The 24471-nt window shown below is 39.1% G+C and overlaps 1 protein-coding gene across 2 annotated transcripts in view; it reads right to left on the bottom strand.

The window, feature by feature from the left end:
* LOC133630222 (cyclic nucleotide-gated cation channel beta-3-like) overlaps positions 1-24471 on the bottom strand; it is a 254894-nt gene that overhangs the window by 177012 nt on the left and 53411 nt on the right. The gene's annotated exons all lie outside the window — the stretch shown is intronic.

Here is a 24471-nt window from a genome sequence, read left to right as displayed (position 1 = left end):
TGCTGAAAAGTCTACACTGTTTGTACGGATGTTTTTCTCGCCACTATTTTTCCATGTCGGTTCACAGAGCCAGAGAAGATGCCAATTGTATTTTTCCATTTCATGGGTCAGTTCTTTCAATTTTCATTGTCGACAAAAAGTCCTTGCATTACATGTGGCGAGAGTAATGTTGTCTCTGCCACGGATGTTTGTATCCACCAGTAGCATACTTTTCATGTCTGCCCTTTTCCCGCACCCTTCAGCAGGTATGGTAACCCGTTCATATTATTTGTATGCCAAATATTGGTATATATATATAGATGTGGTAAAAATAATCAATAATCCAATGCATTACAATTAGAATGTGGGCGATACATTAATCGATTGACAAATCCAGGATCCTTGTAGACGTTAGGACTGGGCAATACGGACCAAAACTGACATCCCGGTCCTTTGGATGTACGATGTACAAACCCCGTTTCAATATGAGTTGGGAAATTGTGTTAGATGTAAATATAAACGGAATACAATGATTTGCAAATCATATTAAACACATATTCTGTTGAATATGCTACAAAGACAACATATTTGATGTTCAAACTGATAAAACATTTTTTTTTTGCAAATAATCATTAACTTTTGAATTTGATGCCAGCAACATGTGACAAAGAAGTTGGGAAAGGTGGCAATAAATACTGATAAAGTTGAGGAATGCTCATCAAACACTTATTTGGAACATCCCACAGGTGAATGGGCAAATTGGGAACAGGTGGGTGCCATGATTGGGTATAAAAGTAGATTCCATGAAATGCTCAGTCATTCACAAACAAGGATGGGGCGAGGGTCACCACTTTGTCAACAAATGCGTGAGCAAATTGTTGAACAGTTTAAGAAAAACCTTAGCTAAGCCCGTGACCTTCCATCCCTCAGGCTGTACTGCATCAACAAGCGACATCAGTGTGTAAAGGATATCACCACATGGGCTCAGGAACACTTCAGAAACCCACTGTCAGTAACTACAGTCGGTCGCTACATCTGTAAGTGCAAGTTAAAACTCTCCTATGCAAGGCGAAAACCGTTTATCAACAACACCCAGAAACGCTGTCGGCTTCGCTGGGCCTGAGCTCATCTAAGATGGACTGATACAAAGTGGAAAAGTGTTCTGTGGTCTGACGAGTCCACATTTCAAATTGTTTTTGGAAACTGTGGACATCATGTCCCCCGGACCAAAGAGGAAAAGAACCATCCGGATTGTTACAGGCGCAAAGTGTAAAAGGCAGCATGTGTGATGGTATGGGGGTGTATTAGTGCCCAAGACATGGGTAACTTACACATCTGTGAAGGCGCCATTAATGCTGAAAGGTACATACAGGTTTTGGAGCAACATAAGTTGCCATCCAAGCAACGTTACAATGGACGCCCCTGCTTATTTCAGCAAGACAATGCCAAGCCACGTGTTACATCAACGTGGCTTCATAGTAAAAGAGTGCGGGTACTAGACTGGCCTGCCTGTAGTCCAGACCTGTCTCTCATTGAAAATGTGTGGCGCATTATGAAGCCTAAAATACCACAACGGAGACACCGGACTGTTGAACAACTTAAGCCAGACCTGGGCATTGTACGGCCCGCGGGCCGCATCCGGCCCTTTGCGCATCCCTGTCCGGCCCGCGTGAGGCCAATCATAAACTACAAAATAAATTTCAAAAAGTATCTATGTCGAGTGTGCAATACAACGGTGCTGCTTTTGTTTTGAAAAGCGTTATTTGTATTACTTCCGTGTGGACGTATGCGCGTGTGCGATTGTGAGTGAATTGAACGGCGCAATCACAAATTACAAAATAAAGTTTAAAAAACATCTATGTCGTGCGCGCAATACAACTGTGCTGCTTTTATTTTGAAATGTGTTATTAATGCCATATGTCCGGGGGGAACCTATGAGTGAAGGTGCATAGAGACAAGTGATGAGACGCTAAAAAAAGAAAAGTTGATGACGAATGGCGTGTTTTCAACAAGACATGGACTGCCAAGTATTTCTTTACATAAATTAAAGGTAAAACCGTGTGCTTAATTTGTGGTACACAGCTTGCTGTGTTTAAAGAATATAATTTTAATCGCCACTACACGAAGAAACACGAGGGAAAATACCGGAATGTGTCTGATGAAGCGCGCGCAAGGGAGGCCGATGCGTTGATGGTAAAACTGCAAACCCAACAAGGACTTTTTGCCGTATTTCACACCCCCAGAGATGCAGCCGTCAGGACAAGTTTCGTCATTTCTCACAAAAGCGCCAGAAAAAGTCAGGCGTTTTCTGACGGAGAGTTTATTAAGGAGTGCTTATTGGACTCTGTTGCGCTGATATGCCCGGAGACATGGACTGTTTTTCGCTAACTTTGGATGAGAGCTGTGATGTACGTGACACCGCCCAGCTGCTCTTCTTCTTACGTGGGATAACTGCAGACTTTCAAATCACGGAGTAGCTGGCAGCCATGCAGTCAATTAAAGAGACAACCACAGGTAATGACTTGTTCACATAGGTAAATGCGTGTTTGGACTGAAATGGGACAAGCTGGCAGGTGTGACAATCCAATCCACTTTATTTATATAGCACATTTAAACAACAAAATGTTTCCAAAGTGCTGCACAACAATATTAAAGGCCTACTGAAAGCCACTACTACCGACCACGCAGTCTGATAGTTTATATATCAATGATGAAATCTTAACATTATAACACATGCCAATACGGCCGGGTTAACTTATAAAGTGACATTTTAAATTTGCCGCTAAACTTCCGGTTCGAAACGCCTCTGAGGATGACGTATGCGCGTGACGTAGCCCGGCGAACACGGGTATGCCTTCCACATTGAAGCCAATACGAAAAAGCTCTGTTTTCATTTCATAATTCCACAGTATTCTGGACATCTGTGTTCGTGAATCTGTTTCAATCATGTTCATTGCATTATGGAGAAGGAAGCCGAGCAAGCAAAGAAGAAAGTTGTCGGTGCGAAATGGACGTATTTTTCGAACGTAGTCAGCCACAACAGTACACAGCCGGCGCTTCTTTGTTTACATTCCCGAAAGATGCAGTCAAGATGGAAGAACTCGGATAACAGAGACTCTAACCAGGAGGACTTTTGACTTCGATACACAGACGCCTGTAGAGAACTGGGACAACACAGACTCTTACCAGGATTACTTTGATTTGGATGACAAAGACGCAGACGTGCTACTGTGAGTATGCAGCTTTGGCTTCTAAACATTTGATCGCTTGACCGTATGTGCGCAACTTTTTTTTGCGTATGTACGTAACTTTTTTAAAATATATAAGCTTTATGAACCTTGGGTTAGGTGAACGGTCTTTTGGGCTGAGTGATTGTGTGTGTTGATCAGGTGTTTGAATTGTATTGGCGTGTTCTATGGAGCTAGGAGCTAGCAGAGGAGCTAGGAGCTAGCATAACACGTACCGTACCGTACGTGCGCGTCACGTACGTAACTTTTTAAAAATATATAAGCTTTATGAACCTTGGGTTAGGTAAACGGTCTTTTGGGCTGAGTGATTGTGTGTGTTGATCAGGTGTTTGAATTGTATTGGCGTGTTCTATGGAGCTAGGAGCTAGCATAGGAGCTAGGAGCTAGCATAACACGTACCGTACCGTACGTGCGCGTCACGTACGTAACTTTTTAAAAATATATAAGCTTTATGAACCTTGGGTTAGGTGAACGGTCTTTTGGGCTGAGTGATTGTGTGTGTTGATCAGGTGTTTGAATTGTATTGGCGTGTTCTATGGAGCTAGGAGCTAGCAGAGGAGCTAGGAGCTAGCATAACAAACACGCAGGTGTTATTATGCAGGATTAATTTGTGGCATATTAAATATAAGCCTGGTTGTGTTGTGGCTAATAGAGTATATATATGTCTTGTGTTTATTTACTGTTGTAGTCATTCCCAGCTGAATATCAGGTCACCCCCGGCTCTCACAGCATCTTCCCTATCTGAATAGCTTCAACTCCCCACTAGTCCTTCACTTGCACTTTACTCATCCACAAATATTTCATCCTCGCTCAAATTAATGGGGAAATTGTCGCTTTCTCGGTCCGAATCTCTCTCACTTCATGCGGCCATCATTGTAAACAATAGGGAACTTTGCGTATATGTTCAACTGACTACGTCACGCTACTTCCGGTAGGTGCAAGCCTTTTTTTTATCAAATACCAAAAGTTGTAATCTTTATCGTCGTTGTTCTATACTAAATCCTTTCAGCAAAAATATGGCAATATCGCGAAATGATCAAGTATGACACATAGAATAGATCTGCTATCCCCGTTTAAATAAAAAAAATTCATTTCAGTAGGCCTTTAAAAACAATATTCAAATATTATCCTTAGCTCCACCAATGACTGAATAAAAAGAAAAAACAATTACATATAAAAAACAATATAAAATAAATATGATTAAAAACTATTTTTAACAACAGGTGGTTGTCCAAATCTGATGGGGAAAAATGTTGGATAATGCAGGATAAAGTGACCATCAAAAGCAATCTGCTTTTGTATAAAGTTAAGTTAGGTTAAATTAAATTATTGTTGTTTTTATTAATTATTATTATTATTATCATCATTATTATTTATCTTACGGTATATCAAAAATAATATTGAGCAAAATTTAATTGAAATATTGTCGTGTGGCCCTCCAGCAGTGCTCGGGTTGCTTATGCGGCCCCCGGTGAAAATTAATTGCCCACCCCTGTTTTAAGCTGTACATCAAGCAAGAATGGCAAAGAATTCCACCTGAGAAGCTTCAAAAATGTGTCTCCTCAGTTCCCAAACGTTTACTGAGTGTTGTTAAAAGGAAAGGCCATGTAACACAGTGGTGAACATGCCCTTTCCCAACTACTTTGGCACGTGTTGCAGCCATTAAATTCTAAGTTAATTATTATTTGCAAAAAATAAAATAAAGTTTATGAGTTTGAACATCAAATATCTTGTCTTTGTAGTGCATTCAATTGAATATGGGTTGAAAAGGATTTGCAAATCATTGTATTCCGTTTATATTTACATCTAATACAATTTCCCAACTCATACGGAAACGGGGTTTGTATACCGGTTGCCTAAGTGTTTTATGCCTATACTAAGTTAGCCCACACGGGCTATGGAGAAGGGCAGTTTCAAGCAGAGGAGAAGCTAAACGCTTGACACACCAAGCGAGCAGCAGAGAAGAGCAATCGCTAGCTGCTGTGCTAAGTTGCTAACAGGAATGAACAACATAAACAGATGAGTGATAATGTTGCTAGAAGGAGCGATATAGGTTCTCAAGCAAATTGGTGTATGTTTAAATAAAGCTGTAGTCATTTAACAATCGCCAAATGCAGTCGCTGACCAAAGCATTCGGCAGAATTCGGCACCGGAGCCGCCATATCCTTTTGAAATGTTTGTTGTGTTGCATCATTGTGCGTCAGAGGAGCCCACGTAAACATGTTGAGCCAAAAGGGAATGCCCTGAGCGGGTGCGGAGACGAGCAAACGGCCGTAACAAAGGCACATTAAAAGATACCGCGGTATGGCGAGGAGTTCAAGTACCTCGGAGTCTTGTTCACGAGTGAGGGAAAAGTGCATCGTGAGTTTGACAGGCGGATCGGTGCGGCGTCTTCAGTAATCGAACTGTTGTGGAGAAGAAGGAGCTGAGCCGGAAAGCAAAGCTCTCAATTTAGCGGTCGATCTACGTTCCCATCCTCACCTATGGTCATGAGCTTTGGGTTATGACCGAAAGGACAAGATCACGGGTACAAGCGGCCGACATGAGTTTCCTCCGCCGGGTGGCGGGGCTCTCCCTTAGAGATAGGGTGAGAAGCTCTGTCATCCGGGGGGAGCTCAAAGTAAAGCCGCTGCTCCTCCACATGGAGAGGAGCCAGGTGAGGTGGTTCGGGCATCTGGTCAGGATGCCACCCGAACGCCTCCCTAAGGAGGTGTTTAGGGCACGTCCGACCGGTAGGAGGCCACGGGGAGGACCCAGGACACATTGGGAAGACTATGTCTCCCGGCTGGGCTGGAAACGCCTCGGGATCCCCCGGGAAGAGCTGGATGAAGTGGCTGGGGAGAGGGAAGTCTGGGCTTCCCTGCTTAGGCTGCTGTCCCCGCGACCCGACCTCGGATAAGCGGAAGAAGATGGATGGATGAGATGATATGAATAAATTAATCGTGATATATACATATATTTTTTCCCCCTATCGCCCATCTCTAGTTTCCGTTAACCTCTGCTTGTGGGCCTCAGCTCTCTTTGTTGTTTTTGCTATTTTGTGCGCCTATGAGCCGCACAAGTTTTTGTAATGAAATATTATTTTACTTGCCTCCCGGCTGCCGTCATTGCATCTACGGGCTCACACTTCCGTGCACCGCTTCACCGATCGTTGACAACTTTATCGCAATTTTTTTGTGGCTGAGCACTTCACGAAATGTATAAATAAGTCCGTCCACTTTGCTGTGACGCCACAACCTAGCCAGATGGCAAAACCAAAACTGTGTTGGATTGTTAAACACAACAATCCAACAATGAAACAACATTTATAGGTCAGAAAAGATTAAATTCATCACAGGTCCCCTTTAAAATGTCCAACATGATCAGATTGAGTGGCTTCAATGGGATGTACAAAGCTCATTTCGAGCTGAGCTACTATATTTGAAAAAACAGACTAGTTAAGTGCATAGAAACGTGATTGACGGTTATTCTGTTGAAAAAATAAATAAATAAAAAAGTCTAGTGTAGGGTTGGCCTGATACCAATATTTTGGCACCGGTACCAAAATGTTTTTCGATACTTTGATACTTTTCTAAAAAAGAACACAAATACTAATTTAACATTTGAAAGTGTTGTTCAGTAAATGTTAACTTGAAATACAAGTCTTATAGTATTCACTACACTGATTGTACTTTGTTTACTGCAGAATGTTTGTGATGACAAGCAAAAAAATTAATAAATAACAGGAAAAAAATTTGTAGCAAGTAGCAAAAAAGGGGACCACAAATAAATGGCATTTTTGGCTTTATTTGAACTAAAAATCTTAGGGTACATTAAACATATGTTTCTTATTGCAAGTTTGTCCTTAAATAAAATAGTGAACATACAAGACAACTTGTCTTTTAGTAGTAAGTAAACAAAGACTCCTAATTAGTCTGCTGACATATGCAGTAACATATTGTGTCATTTATCTACCTATTATTTTGTCAACATCATTAATCACAAACTGTAAAATTGGATTATTAATCTACTTGTCCATTTACTGTTAATATCTGCTTATTTTCTCTTTTAACATGTTCTATCTACACATCTGTTAAAATGTAATAATCACTTATTCTTCTATTTGTATATTTTTTGCACATAGTTTTTTGGATGATACCACAAATTTAAGTATCGATCCGATACCAAGTAGTTACAGGATCATACACTGGTCATAATTTAAGTTCTCATGTGTTCATTCATTAGTACCGCCATACTATACTAGTACCGGTATACCGTACAACTAGGGATGATGTTTGATAAGAAATTATCGAGTTCGAGTCTATTATCGAATCCTCTTATCGAACCGATTCCTTATCGATTCTCTTATCGAGTCCAGATAGGTTGTTGTATATGGAAAAAAACACACAATATTTGGTTTAACAAAAGCTCATTTTTATTATATAAGAAAACAATTTAATCTAAAAAATAAATAAATATTGACTGTTGCCCCCCTAAAAAAATAAAATAAATAAATAAATATTGACTGTTGTTACCCAAAGTATATTAAGTGGGATTTTTCAGAAAAACAAATATATAAGGTAACACAAAAACAACCTGTCTCTGTGATCACTATAGGTGTATAAATAATAATATAGTGTTAAATAAAATCAGTCCCTTGGGCACAAAACTGGAAATAATACAGCTCTCCAAAAAGTGCACTTCTGCTGCTATTTGACATAACTGTTTGTTATGATGCTTTGACATTTTTGCACTTTATTTCTTTATTGAAAGAAAATTCTATGAAGAGAAAAGTTGTTTGCAAATGTGGTTACAATGCTAAAAAATGAAAAGTTAAAGCTAAAAAAAGAAATACACTTTATTGAGTTAACATTATTTCTTTATAGGGGGAAAGATGTTATGAGCTAGGGAATATAACAACTGCACTACCCATCATGCAACGGGAGTGACGAGCATGCGCGGTAGCCCCGAAAAGTGTTGTTGCATGTCGCCACGCTGTGAAAGTAAACGTCAAGAACTCAGCCAACACGCCTCGTCTGCATTATTTATAATTAGACAGACAACACATCTACAGTGTGATTTTGTTTTGTTTACAAGGAAAGAAAAACAAAAGTTGAAAAAGGGAGATCATGTCATATATGTATGTGCTGCGGTTGCTATAAGAACGTTGCGACAGCTGCCGTAAAGGAGGTGCGTTGCTATGTTTCCGGTTGGTCGTAAAAGTGTTCGTCATGTGTTTGTAGTCTGCTCAAATCTCCCAGTAAAGTTATTCATTGGATTATACCTTTTGTTTTGAACTTTATTACACCTTGGAGCACTTTTTCCCATCCATTGTTTTCCTGCTTTCGCTATCTGCGCCTAATGACTGAGCTACGTGACTGATTTCTTGTGATGTCACACGGAGCATTTCTGGTCGGGACGGGATTCGTTCCGAGGGGTTCGAATATAGAACCAACTCTTTTTCTTTACTATAGTGGTCTCGATAACGGGTACCGGTTTTTAAAAAGGGATTAGAGTCCGAGGACTCGGTTCTTTTCTTATCGAACAACCGGGAAAACCGGTTTCGAGTATCGTCCCTACGTACAACAATAGTCGTATGCAACGAAAAATCTAATAAGACCAAATAACGTGTCCTCATCACTTCAGCATTGTTTATTAATGACAAATCACCTGTAGATGACACTCTTTTGGATTGATTGAAACTTGTATAAGTAGATTGCACAGTACAGTACATATTCCGTACAATTGACCACTAAATGGTAACACCCCGAATAAGTTTTTCAACTTGTTTAAGTCGACGTCCACGTTAATCAAGTCATGGTACAAATGGTACAAACTCATCATGAAGGAAGTTCCTTGAGTTTACAGCAGCTCACTTCTCTACTCCATCTTTCATGAGTTACTGAAGGTATTCCTGACTGAAACAAGCCTCACCTCTGCAGCGACTGAGCCGTATCCAAAGTAAAGAAAAACAGTCTCAACCCCCCTCCGACCTCGCATTCTATCTTCCCAGACTGTCTGAGATGGAAAACCCCTCCCAGCCTACCCCGACTTCCAAGTGTGTGCTTTGATACGGGCTCAGAGCTCAGGGGAGGCCCTCCAGGTAAGCAGATCTGCGTCTTCAGATTGCAGCGCCAGGCTTGGTGTGCGTGAGAGAGACGCACGTGCCAACTGAAGACAGCCAGGCATGACCCCGCGGGCGGGGCAACCAGCCGCAGAAACACAGACAGCCATCATATCTCAGCATGGGTGTGCACGACAATGACAACAATCTGCTTTCCCCCCCCATGATGAAATCCATGTGAAATGAAGCGTACGAGTCCGTCTGTGTTTGGCCCCGATTCTTCTGGTGCAGATCAATCAATGTCTTCATTCAGTGTGTTAGGCCAGTAACACCAGTACTTTACGGTTTACGAGCAGAGGAGCATGTTCGGCAGCGCACAATCACAGAGTACTTACAAACACAGTGTGTAGACAGAAAAGGGAGAACGGTCGCAGTTTGGCTGAAAAATGAACGATAAAGGTGAAGTTATAACACTGAAACGCCCTCAGGAAGAGATGCTTTAAGACATGGTTAGCTAGCCAGCAGCTAACATCCATCCGCAGTGTTTTAGCTACTTCTAAATCACTAATCCTCGTCTCCATGGCGACAAATAAAGTGAGTTTCTTACAAGTATCATCCCTGCAGGACGAGGAATAGCTAAACATGCTTCACTACACACCGTAGGAGGATACAATAGCTCACCGGCGTCACCGCTAACAAAAGATAGCGTGCATGAATGTAAACAAATGCCATCCACTGTAATGATACCAAGTACAAGAGCGTATCTAATCGGTACTACTATAATTACATCAATATTCATATTATGTTTATAAACTCAGAAAATATGCCCTTGGACACATGAGGACTTTGAATATGACCAATGTATGATCCTGTAACTACTTGGTATCACATCGATACCTAAATTTGTGGTATCATCCAAAACTAATGTAAAGTATCAAACAACAGAAGAACAAGTAATTATTACATTTTAACAGAAGTATAGATGGAACATGTCCTAGACAAAAAATCACTTCATATTCTCTACTGCTCACTAGTGTTACCATATCTGAGTTACTGTGTAGAAATATGGGGAAATAATTACAAAAGTACACTTCATTCATTAACGGTATTACAAAAAAGATCAGTTAGAATAATACATAATGTTGGATATAGAGAACATACAAATCCTTTATTTATTGAATCAAAGATACTGAAATTCCACGACATAGTGAATTTGCAAACAGCTAAAATTATACACAAAGCAAACTATAACCTGCTACCCAAGAATATACAACAATTCTTCTCAAAAAGAGAGGAGAAATATAATCTTAGAGATAAATGTAATTTAAAACATTTGTATGCACGTACAACACTTAAAACCTTCAGTATATCAGTATGTGGAATTAAATTATGGAATGGATTAAGCAAAGCAATCAAACAATGCACTAATATGATCCACTTCAAGAAACTCTTCAAACTTAAAGTGTTTACAAAGTACAAATAAGAAGAACCATGATAAACATTCTCAATGTATTCATCCATTTTTTCACTCTCATAATAATCTTACTTATCTCATCATATGAAATATAACTTACTTCACCAATTATTATTTATTTATTTATTTTTATTGTGATTACTTATGGAGTATATTGTGAATAAATTGAGAACAGGAAGTGAACAAAAGTTTTAGCAACTGTTATGTAAAGAAAAGGGGTAGGATTAAATATAAGCTCTGCTTCTTCCTACTCCTTTTCGAACATGTTGAAAAGAGAAACTGGAAATTGTGATGTATCATGTTGTGTGCTTGCATGTTTGAAATAAACTCAAACTCAACTCAACTCATGTTGAAATGGAAAGTAAGCAGATATTAACAGTAAATGAACAAGTAGATTAATAATCAATTTTTACAGCTTGTCCTTAATAATGTAGACAAAATAATAGAATGATAAATGAAACAATATGTTACTGCAGACAAATTAGGAGCCTTTGTTTACTTACTACTAAAAGACAAGTTGTCTTGCATGTTCACTATTATTTAAGGACTAAATTGCAATAATAAACATATGTTTAATGTACCCGAAGATTTTTTGTTAAAATAAAGCCAATAATGCCATTTTTTTGTGGTCCCCTTTTTTATTTTAATTTTTATTTTTTTAGAAAAGTATCGAAATACTTTTTGGTACCAGTGCCAAAATATTGGTATCGGGACAACACTACACTAGACATTTTTTTTTTTTTTTTACAGAATAACCGTCAATCACGTTTCTATTCACTAAACTAGTCTATTTTTTCAAATATAGGAACTCAGCTCGAAATTATGTTTGCACATCACATTGAAGCCACTCAATCTGATCATGTTTGACATTATAAAGAGGACCTGTGATGAATTTAATCTTTTCTGACTTATAAATGTTGTTAGGCCATATTGCCCAGCCCTAGTCTGCACAACTCTGCTTTCCCCCCATGATGAAATCCATGTGGCATCAGTGTTTCCCATAAACTTCCAAGATACCTGTGGCGGTGGGGGCGTGGCTATGGGCGTGGTCACCATGACATCATCGTGTAATTTAAATAATTTACTACAATGATATGATTTTCTCTAAAAAGGCTCAAAAAATGTATACTTACTAATTAATAATAACAGTTTTGTTATAAACGTCCATCCATCCATCCATCCATTTTACAATATAATTACAACACTATGTACATATTTATATACAGATTTGAACAATAAGTTATTCACTGAAATATATTTATTAATTGTGGTTCCTACAAAAAATATATCTTATAAAAATATAAAAGCTAAAAAGTCTCTTAAAGCTCTGCCCCTTTAATTAGTGCATACTAAATAATTTAACTTTAGCCTACTACTACAACCATATTATTTACCAGCAACATAAAGTGAAACAGAGGCAGAAGTGTCCTGCCACAGTCAGTAACAAATAAACAGAAAACAGTAGTGGTGGTAGATAGACACAAAGCTTCATCAAACATCTGATCCACTGAACAAAGAGCTCCAAAAATCTTGATCCTACACTTCTCTTTTGTAAAGTAAATCTGAACAGCCGATATGGGCATCTACATCAACTATATGATTTGCTTGAGAAGCTTGACAGGACACACAAAAAAAAAATAAAAAATCTTAAAAAAAATATATGTATATATATTTTTTGTGGTGGCCTTAATTCTTTCATGGCGGGCCGCCACAAATAAATGAATGTGTGGGAAACACTGGGCATGAAGCGTACGAGTCCGTCTGTGTTTGGCCCCCTATTCTTATTAGACTTGGGTTACTCAAACTCTGGCGCAGATCGATCAAAGTCTTCATCCAGAGTGTTGGGCCAGGAGCACGCCTCAGTCAGGCACCAATGAAGACCATTCCTGGGTAAACATGGCAGGGGTTGACGACTCCAATATAGAGTGCAAATGAAACCACTCGAGCACAACAATAATCAAACGAGCTATTTGTCACAGTGGGAGACGTGATCATGTACAATGTTAACATTCCTTTTACGGTGTAATTGTGCTGCTGCTGCTGTTATACTCGAGTGCACAAACATGATGCGGCCTCCTTAGCGCAAACCTCGCAGTTATTTGATTTGCGGCGGAGCAGGCTGGCTGGTCCGTGGAACAGGCTGAAGAAGTGTGCCTGCACACATTATAGTTAAATTGGGTCAGTTTGGCAGGTCGCGTCTGCACTCCCGTTGTGTATTTCAAGGGAGATCAATAAAACTTGTTCGCTTCCATTGACTTCCACTCACGTTTCACAGCGTTCCCTCGTCCCCACCCGTCTGCAGCAGACGACTCGTTAAAGGATTGTGTAAAGGGTGGCCAGGCCTCTTCAGCTCCTTTGTTATTATGGGCCAAACTGCGTCATCACACACATACAAGTGGAACCACAAGAACAAATATTTTGAGAAATGTTCATACTAGAAAATATTAGAGATGTCCGATAATGGCTTTTTTGCCGATATCCGATATTGTCCAACTCTTAATTACAGATTCCGATATCAATCGATACCAATATATACATGTGGAGAGGCGGGGCCGGCGAGCGAGCAGCAAGGCAGGGCATGCCGGGGCCCGGCCCAAGATGGCGGCAAGGAGGGGTGGACGGCGAGCGAGTGGCGAGGCGGGGCGCGCCGGGAGCGACGCCGCAATCGTGCCCAGGTGCGCGGATCGCACAGTGGTAGTTGAAGAAGAAAAAGAAGAAGTTGAAGAAAAAGAAGAAGTTGAAGAAAAAGTTGAAGAAGAAGAAAAAGTTGAAGAAAAAGAAGACCAAGAAAAAGACCAAAAAGACAAAGAAAAAGACCAAGAAGACAAAAAAAAGACCAAGAAGACAAAGAAAAAGACCAAAAAGACAAAGAAAAAGACCAAGAAGACAAAGAAAAAGACCAAAAAGACAAAGAAAAAGACCAAGAAGACAAAGAAAAAGACCAAAAAGACAAAGAAAAAGACCAAAAAGACAAAGAAAAAGACCAAAAAGACAAAGAAAAAGACCAAGAAGACAAAGAAAAAGACCAAAAAGACAAAGAAAAAGACCAAGAAGACAAAGAAAAAGACCAAGAAGACAAAGAAAAAGACCAAAAAGACAAAGAAAAAGACCAAAAAGACAAAGAAAAAGACCAAGAAGACAAAGAAAAAGACCAAAAAGACAAAGAAAAAGACCAAGAAGACAAAGAAAAAGACCAAGAAGACAAAGAAAAAGACTAAAAAGACAAAGAAAAAGACCAAGAAAACAAAGAAAAAGACCAAAAAGACCAAGAAAACAAAGAAAAAGACCAAAAAGACCAAGAAGACAAAGAAAAAGACCAAGGAAAAGACGATGTAGATGAAGAGGGGAAAAAAGAACAGGCGGAAAAGGAAGAAGACACAGAAAAGGAGAAGACCGGGGCCACAGGGGCACCTGGCAGTCCTCACTTCCCGCTCCCTCGGAAAAAGGGGGGGGGGGGGGAGTACGCGCAGCCGGTTGGAATCCCGGCTTGCGTTTGGCGATGGAGGACTGTGGAGAGGCGGGGCCGGCGAGCGAGCAGCAAGGCAGGCCACGCCAAGATGGCGGCAAGGAGGCGGGGACGGCGAGCGAGCGGCGAGGCGGGGCGCGCCGGGAGCGACGAGCCCGAGACGACGAGCGAGCGGGCGGAGGAGAGGAGCTGAAAAGCGACCGGGACTGAGGTTTTGTTTGAAAAAATAAAACAGACGTCAAACTGCTCAGAGATGTCACTATTTGATGGTCCATGGAACCCACAAGGCGGCTTGAGTCCGTCACAATACAGTCGTGGAATTAACACATTATTATGCCTCATTTTGTTGTGATGCCCCGCTGGATGCATTAGACCAGTGGTTCTTAACCTGGGTTCGATGGAACCCTAGGGGTTCGGTGAGTCGGGCTCAGGGGTTCGGCGGAGGTCAAGACACACCCGACTCATCGTGTAAATAAAAACTTCTCCCTATCGGCGTATTACGGATACGGCAACAGCAGAAGTCAGACTGGTTTGCAGGTGTGTAATTTGTTGTGAGTTTATGCACTGTGTTGGTTTTGTTGTTTGAACAAGGTGATGTTCATGCACGCTTCATTTTGTGCACCAGTAAAAAACCATGGTAACACTTTAGTATGGGGAACATATTCACCATTATTAATTGCTTATTAACATGCAAATTAGTAACATATTTGCTCTTAACTAGTCATTATTAAGTACTTATTAATGCCTTATTCGGCATGGCCTTATTATAATCCTAACCTTCTAACCCTGACCCTAACCCTAACCAAATAACTCTAAATTAAGTCTTTATTACTTAGAATATGTTCCCCTAGTGTCCAAATAACTCTAAATTAAGTCTTTATTACTTAGAATATGTTCCCCTAGTGTCCAAATAACTCTAAATTAAGTCTTTATTACTTAGAATATGTTCCCCATACTAAAGTGTTACCAAAAACATATAACTATGTCTTGAATTTGAAAAAAAATAACATTTTATTTTTCACTAAAGGAGGGTTCGGTGAATGCGCATATGAAACTGGTGGGGTTCGGTACCTCCAACAAGGTTAAGAACCACTGCATTAAACAATCTAACAAGGTTTTCCAAAATAAATAAACTCAAAGTTATGGAAAAAAAATGCCAACATGGCACTGCCATATTTATTATTGAAGTCATAAAGTGCGTTATTTTTTTTAACATGCCTCAAAACAGCAGCTTGGATTTGGGACATGCTCTCCCTGAGACAGCATGAGGAGGTTGAGGTGGGCGGGGGGTGTATATTGTAGCGTCCCGGAAGATTTAGTGCTGCAAGGGGTTCTGGGTATTTGTCCTGTTGTGTTTATGTTGTGTTACGGCGCGGATGTTCTCCCGAAATGTGTTTGTCATTCTTGTTTGGTGTGGGTTCACAGTGTTAAAGTTGTTTATACGGCTACCCTCAGTGTGACCTGTATGGCTGTTGACCAAGTATGCCTTGCATACACTTGTGTGTGTGAAAAGCCGTAGATATTATGTGACTGGACCGGCCTTTAAGGTTTATTGGCGCTCTGTACTTCTCCCTATGTCCGTGTACCACTCCGTACAGCAGCGTTTTAAAAAGTCATACATTTTACTTTTTGAAACTGATACCCATAATTTCCGATATTACATTTTAAATAATTTTTCGGACATAGCTAGAAAATATGTATCCAAATATTTATACAACCGTATTTTTCGGGCTATAAGGCGCACTTAAAATCCTTTCATTTTCTCAAAAATGGACAGTGCGCCTTATAACCCGGTGCGCCTAATGTGCGGAATAATTCTGGTTGTGCTTACCGACCTTGAAGCAATTTTATTTGGTACATGGTGTAATGGTAAGTGTTAGAATAATTATTTATAAGTTACCACACAACTCTTATGCTTAAAGGCCGTTGCTGTAGTTATTATTTAATGTGCTCAAGCTGTATTTTTATTTTCGTGCAAAGGCACATAACTTGTTATCTTCCACTGCAAGTTAGGCGTTGCCTCGCCGCAGCGGTTTCTGTTTTTCAGCCTGCTAACAGCCAAGGACGGACCTCAAGTACCTCAACGAAGATAAGGCAATACAGCTTTTCTGTCAACGAAGATTTGCGTCAGCCTTTGATAGTAGGCTAATATAGACACTTACATCATGTGTTGCCTTCATTATAACACTTATATAAGACGTTTAAAGTCATTTTGATAGTAGGCTAATATAGACACTTACATCATGTGTTGCCTTCATTATAACACTTTTATAAGACTATTAAAGTCATTTTGATAGTAGGCTAATATAGACACTTACATCATGTGTTGCCTTCATTATAACACTTATATAAGACTATTAAAGTCATTTTGATAGTAGGCTAATATAGACACTTACATCATGTGTTGCCTTCATTATAACACTTATATAAGACTATTAAAGTCATTTTGATAGTAGGCTAATATAGACACATCATGTGTTGCCTTCATTATAACACTTGTATAAGACTTTTAAAGTCATTTTGATAGTAGGCTAATATAGCTAATATAGACACTTACATCATGTGTTGCCTTCATTATAACACTTATATAAGACTATTAAAGTCATTTTGATAGTAGGCTAATATAGACACTTACATCATGTGTTGCCTTCATTATAACACTTGTATAAGACTATTAAAGTCATTTTGATAGTAGGCTAATATAGACACTTACATCATGTGTTGCCTTCATTATAACACTTATATAAGACTATTAAAGTCATTTTGATAGTAGGCTAATATAGACACATCATGTGTTGCCTTCATTATAACACTTGTATAAGACTTTTAAAGTCATTTTGATAGTAGGCTAATATAGCTAATATAGACACTTACATCATGTGTTGCCTTCATTATAACACTTATATAAGACTTTTAAAGTCATTTTGATAGTAGGCTAATATAGCTAATATAGACACTTACATCATGTGTTGCCTTCATTATAACACTTATATAAGACTTTTAAAGTCATTTTGATAGTAGGCTAATATAGCTAATATAGACACTTACATTCATTATAACACTTATACAAGCTTTTTAACTATTTGCGGCTCCAGATAGATTGAATTATGTGCCTCCATACACAGTGTGGAGCTGCTACCCTAAACCAATAATCATCTGCATTACGCCAAATAAACTGCATTCGGTATTATCTTTAGTATCATTTAGGGCTGCAACTAACGATTATTTTGATACTCGATTAGTCAACGATTATCTTAACGATTTGTCGGATAATAAAGCGTACACATATTAAATGGCTCTAATTCTTTTATCGACTTCTAAAAGCAGTTTAAGTTATTTTAGGCATGTGCTTACTAACAACAAAGACGACTAATTTATTCATAAATATTTCTTTATACTGTAACTGTGCTGCCCATTCAGCTGTTATAAAAAATACAATGATTAATAAAATGTTGTCCATTTAAAAAAAAAAAAAGGTATGGTAAAGTGCTAAAAAAAAACAACTTTTTTTTTTAATGTATTTAAAAAAGTTAGCAGCGATGAAGACAAACAAAAAAACTAAATCTAACTGTCTCAAAAAGAAAAGCATGTTATGATGTTTAAAAAGTGTTTTTATTATAATATTGCCAAAATGTTAAAGTTTTCTTATAAAATTGTGAGTTTTGTCGAGTAATATGACGACTCTTTTCATAAAATTGACAACATTATAAGCTTTTCTTGTAAAATTGTGACTGTTATTGAGTAAAATTCCAACTTTTATCATAATATTGCAGAAATGTCCAGTTTGTCATGCGTTGAGTAAAATGACGACTTATTATAATACTGCCTAAATTCTAAGTTTTTCTGGTGAAATTGTGACCTTTTTCATGTGGAATTCCAACTCATTTTTCGCAACAAGCTTTCTTATATTTGCATAGTATGTATATATTATTAATGTTGTAAATACACATCTTTGGTGGTCCTAAAGAGGTAGGCATTTTCCGGAGGTCTCGAGAAGATAAGAAATACAAGAATGTGTGTGTGTGTGTGTGTGTGTGTGTGTGTGTGTGTGTGTGTGTGTGTGTGTGTGTGTGTGTGTGTGTGTGTGTGTGTGTGTGTGTGTGTGTGTGTCTTTTATTTTGGCATTGCAAATTGACGCTGCTTTAAAACATACTTGAATTGATGTAATCGATTTAGCCAAAGCTGACTTTGGCTAAATTATAGTTAAAGTTATTTTTCCACACAACTTTGTCTCACTCTTGTTGTTTTTGCAATAAGCACACAAGGTTGGTGTTTTCTTGTATTTTCTTTCATGACAAAAATTGAATAATATGGTATGCTGCAGGCTACTTGGACCAAGCAACTACACAACAGCTAAGCACACAATAGCACCCGAGAGAGACATGCATATTAAGTGTCCTTAATGGAACTATTTAGCAGTCTAAAAAACACATTTGTCTATATAAACAATTATCAAATAATTGCATATTACTTACAAATACAAAGTCTCCAAAGCAGGAGCGGTTTAGAAAGTATCCAGTAACAAACGTGTCCGGATTATTCAACTTAACGCGTCATGATCTTGTCTTAATGAATAATTGGGGCCACTAGGTGTCGCCAAAAACCCTCAATTACTAGGTTTATTACAGATGGTTAATAATAAATGGGTTAGTGTTTTTATTGCTTACAATTGTTCCGTTTAACTAATTTGACTTAATCAAACCTTTTCTAACATTTCACACTAGAAAATAGGTATGTTTTTGTCCGAATAATTGTATCTAAGTTATCACAAAACTTTGTGTTTCCATGAGTTCCCGGCGAGAAGACAAAAGCTGTCTTTGATCTTACCAATCAAAAGGCTTGTAAATCTCCACTGTGTAGGATGGGAAGCGACATGAAGGTGTCGGTTTCTTTGATGTATTGTAATCCGAGCCGAGATCTACAAAGCGGAGAGGAAGCAGGACCTGACTCCCCTCCAGGCACCTTTTCTTTGAACTGTTTTGTGACCAAAGGCAGCGGCTGTTTACGACCCCCTTCCTTTAGAAACAGCTGTTGCCATGTAAACGGGGAAAGTCCAAAAAAAAGAGGAGGCGTACAATCTTTCGTCAGAGCGTGGTGGGACACTGTGCAAGGGTACAGGTCTACGCGTTTCTCCTCATTGAGCCAAATTTAATTATGTCTCTGTTTAATTCCTTGCTTCTTTGTCTGTTTAATAGATGTCATCAGTGTTTGAACCTGACAGTTTTATTCTTGCTGATATTGTATAGGATCGATATCGGTATTAGCTAATACTCAAAGCTCCAAAATCAGGTTTCGTATCAGAAGTGAAAAGATGTATTGGGACAGCTCAATACACGCAAACAGTTGAATCACTGCTCTGTATGAAGCATAAAATATATGTCAAAATGAAAAAACAACAGTTCCAGTATAAATGTTTTACCTTCATCTGCATTAAAACTTTGGATATCAACAATTCCAAATTAAAACCCACACTTCGTTTTCTGAAACGCATTCCGATATCTGTTTACTCAATACCTAATACCTTCGGAGCACTACTAGGGACAAATTGAAACTTAATAACGAGGCCCTGAAGTGCATCTTAAGCAGCGGCGGGCAAGTGAATGCAACATCATTTCACTAATAAGATGCATAATGTGTATCGTCTTAGAGTGTACTCCGAGTAACCACATGCTACTATTATAATCTCATTAGCACAGGCGTGTCAAACTGGTTTTCACTGAGGGCCACATCGCAATTATGGCTGCCGCGTTTAACAGTGTATAATATACACTATGAATATAAATGTGTATATATAAAACATGTGAATAATTGTCTGTCTTTTTTTTTTCATACGTTGTACAAAACCAAATCTTTAGATTGTACTAGGGTTGTACGGTATACCGGTATTAGTATAGTACCGCGATACTAATTAATCATAATCGGTACTATACCGCCTCTAAAAAGTACCGGTCCCCCGCCCGTCGTGTCATGCAGACGGGCATGCTCGAACAACTAAAGATAAAGGTGAAGCTATAACACTGAAACACCCTCAGGAAGAGGTGCTTTAAGACATGGCTAATATGTATCCGCAGTCAGCAGTGTTGTAGCTACTTCTAGATCACTTATCCTTGTCTCCACGGCAACTATTACAATACATTTATTTAAAATATCATCCCTGATAGCAATTCATTCATTCATTCATACATACATACTGTACATGCATACATGCATGCATGAATACATACATACATACAAACCCCGTTTCCATATGAGTTGGGAAATTGTGTTAGATGTAAATATAAACGGAATACAATGATTTGCAAATCATTGTCAACCCATATTCAGTTGAATATGCTACAAAGACAACATATTTGATGTTCAAACGGATAAACTTTTTTTTTTTTCCAAATAATCATTAACTTTAGAATTTGATGCCAGCAACACGTGACAAAGAAGTTGGGAAAGGTGGCAATAAATACCGATAAAGTTGAGGAATGCTCATCAAACACTTATTTAGAACATCCCACAGGTGAACAGGCAAATTGGGAACAGGTGGGTGCCATGATTGGGTATAAAAGTAGATTCCATGAAATGCTCAGTCATTCACAAACAAGGATGGGGCGAGGGTCACCACTTTGTCAACAAATGCGGGAGAAAATTGTTGAACAGTTTAAGAAAAACCTTTCTCAAGCAGCTATTGCAAGGAATTTAGGGATTTCACCATCTACGCTCCGTAATATCATCAAAGGGTTCAGAGAATCTGGAGAAATCACTGCACGTAAGCAGCTAAGCCCGTGACCTTCCATCCCTCAGGCTGTAATGCATCAACAAGCGACATCAGTGTGTAAAGGATATCACCACATGGGCTCAGGAACACTTCAGAAACCCACTGTCAGTAACTACAGTTTGTCGCTACATCTGTAAGTGCAAGTTAAAACTCTCCTATGCAAGGCGAAAACCGTTTATCAACAACACCCAGAAACGCCGTCGGCTTTGCTGGGCCTGAGCTCATCTAAGATGGACTGATACAAAGTGGAAAAGTGTTCTGTGGTCTGACGAGTCCACATTTCAAATTATTTTTGGAAACTGTGGACGTCGTGTCCTCCGGACCAAAGAGGAAAAGAACCATCCGGATTGTTATAGGCGCAAAGTTGAAAAGCCAGCATGTGTGATGGTATGGGGGTGTATTAGTGCCCAAGGTATGGGTAACTTACACATCTGTGAAGGCGCCATTAATGCTGAAAGGTAAATACAGGTTTTGGAGCAACATATGTTGCCACCCAAGCAACGTTACCATGGACGCCCCTGCTTATTTCAGCAAGACAATGCCATGCCACGTGTTACATCAACGTGGCTTCATAGTAAAAGAGTGCGGGTACTAGACTGGCCTGCCTGTTGTCCAGACCTGTCTCCCATTGAAAATGTGTGGCGCATTATGAAGCCTAAAATAGCACAAGGGAGACCCCCGGACTGTTGAACAACTTAAGCTGTACATCAAGCAAGAATGGGAAAGAATTCCACCTGAGAAGCTTCAAAAATGTGTCTCCTCAGTTCCCAAACGTTTATTGAGTGTTGTTAAAAGGAAAGGCCATGTAACACAGTGGTGAACATGCCCTTTCCCAACTACTTTGGCACGTGTTGCAGCCATGAAATTCTAAGTTAAGTATTATTTGCAAAAAAAAAACAAATTTATGAGTTTGAACATCAAATATCTTGTCTTTGTAGTGCATTCAACTGAATATGGGTTGAAAAGGATTTGCTAATCATTGTATTCCGTTTATATTTACATCTAAAACAATTTCCCAACTCATATGGAAACGGGGCTTGTAAAATGCTTATTGCTCCAACAGAGAAATAACAATTCCGAAAAGTTTGAACCAAACTCTCCCTCAATCGGCTACCTCCACTTGGTTTCCCCCCTGAGATCGGTAGGTCGAGTCATACCAAAGACTATAAAAATGGGAGCCATTACCTCCCCTGCTTGGCACTCAGCATCAAGGGTTGGGGGTTAGATCACCAAAAATGATTCCCGGGCGCGACCACCGCTGTTGCTCACTGCTCCCCTCACCTCCCAGGGGGGTGATCAAGGGTGATGGGTCAAATGCAGAGAATAATTTCGCCACACCTAGTGTGTGTGTGAGACAATCATTGGTACTTTAACTTTTTAATTTATGTAGGAAATATGTCCCTCCGTGACAGTAAAAGATGAAAAGAAAGACAATGGATGTTAGAATTGTAAACCAGACCAGTAGAGACTCGGGAAGATAGACATATTGTCAAAAAGCTCTTACATGCTGTAGTCATGATAGAGATTGAGCCATTTAAGGTGTTATCACCATTGTACTGAAAGGGATGGTTGACATGCACTCACAAGCTGCCTGTAGGCCATATATCTTTGTTAGGATAACAGCACTCTTGGTATTCCCCACTAGTGTTTTCTCATGACTCCCCAAGTGACAGCATTATTCGTAAAGGCCCCTCTGTTTCACGTCTTATCTTTATCAATGACGAAAAGGATAAAGCAAACAGAGGAAAAATAGGAAACAAATTGATGGCTTTTTCTGCATTTAAGATGCTCTTTGTGGTATCGGTACTGGTGACAATATGTCTTCCGTGACGTTGATACCTTTCAAAAGAAAGTGTACCACAAAAAAAAGTCATTGTTGGCTTTATATTAACAAAAAATCTTATGATAAATTAAACATATACTTCCTATTGCACTCAAAGAACAATTTTAGAAGATTGAAATTAGAGAGGTCTGATAATATCGGACTGCCGATATTATCGGCCGATAAATGCTTTAAAATGTAATATCGGAAATTATTGGTATCTGTTTCAAAAAGTAAAATGTATGACTTTAAAAAAAAAATTAAAAAAAAGGGGACCACAAAAAATGGCATTATTGGCTTTATTTTTTTTTTTACTTAGGATACATTAAACATATGTTTATTATTGCAATCTAAGAACAGTTTTGTCATTAAATAAAATAGTGAACATACTAGACAACTTGTCTTTTAGTAGTAAGTAAACAAACAAAGGCTCCTAATTAGAGATGTCCGATAATATCGGACTGCTGATATTATCCGCCAATAAATGCCTTAAAATGTAATATCGGAAATTATCGGTATCGGTTTCAAAAAGTACAATTTATGACTTTTTAAAACCCCGCTGTACAGAGTGGTACATGGACGTAGGGAGAAGTACAGAGTACTTACGTCTCCCAGTCATACTTGCCAACCCTCCCCATTTTCCCGGGAGACTCCCAAATTTCAGTGCCCTTCCCGAAAATCTCCCGGGGCAACCATTCTCCCGAATTTCTCCCGATTTCCACCCAGACAACAATATTGGGGGCGTGCCTTAAAGGCACTGCCTTTGCGTGCCGGCCCAGTCACATAATATCTACGGCTTTTCACACACACAAGTGAATGCAAGGCATACTTGGTCAACAGCCATACAGGTCACACTGAGGGTGACGGTATAAACAACTTTAACACTGTTACAAATATGCGCCACACTGTGAAACCACACCGAACAAGAATGACAAACACATTTCCGGAGAACATCCGCACCGTAACACAACAGAACAAATACCCAGAAACCCTTGCAGCACTAACTCTTCCGGGACGCTACAACCCCGCCCACCTCAACCTCCTCATGTCCCAAATTCCAAGCTGCTGTTTTGAGGCATGTTAAAAAAAATAATGCACTTTGTGACTTCAATAATAAATATGGCAGTGCCATGTTGGCATTTTTTTTCCGTAACTTAAGTTGATTTATTTTGGAAAACCTGGTTACATTGTTTAATGCATCCAGCGGGGCATCACAACAAAATTAGGCATAATAATGTGTTAATTCCACGACTGTATATATCGGTATCGGTTGATATCGGAATCGGTAATTAAGAGTTGGACAATATAGGCAAAAAAGCCATTGTCGGACATCTCTAATTGAAATACAATTAAACGGCAGTAAACATACAGGGGTTTTCTTATTGCACTCAAATAATAATACGTTTGCATACTCCACATAATCAAGAACAGTACTATACTCTAAAAAGAACGAGTTCCCCATTTTTTTTAAACATTTTTTTTAACAGGCACGACGTCACGTCATGACATTGCTGGTTTTACGAACAGAGGAGCATGTTCGGCAGCGCACAATCACAGTGTACTAACAAGCAGACACAGTGTGTAGACAGAAAAGGGAGAACAGATGAATTTTGCCATAAAAATTAAAGATAAAGGTGAAGTTATAAAACTGAAACGCCCTCAGGAAGAGGTGT

Source organism: Entelurus aequoreus, linkage group LG15, assembly GCF_033978785.1.
Source record: "Entelurus aequoreus isolate RoL-2023_Sb linkage group LG15, RoL_Eaeq_v1.1, whole genome shotgun sequence".
Lineage (NCBI taxonomy): Eukaryota > Metazoa > Chordata > Actinopteri > Syngnathiformes > Syngnathidae > Entelurus > Entelurus aequoreus.
This window is presented reverse-complemented; position numbering and strand designations above follow the sequence as displayed.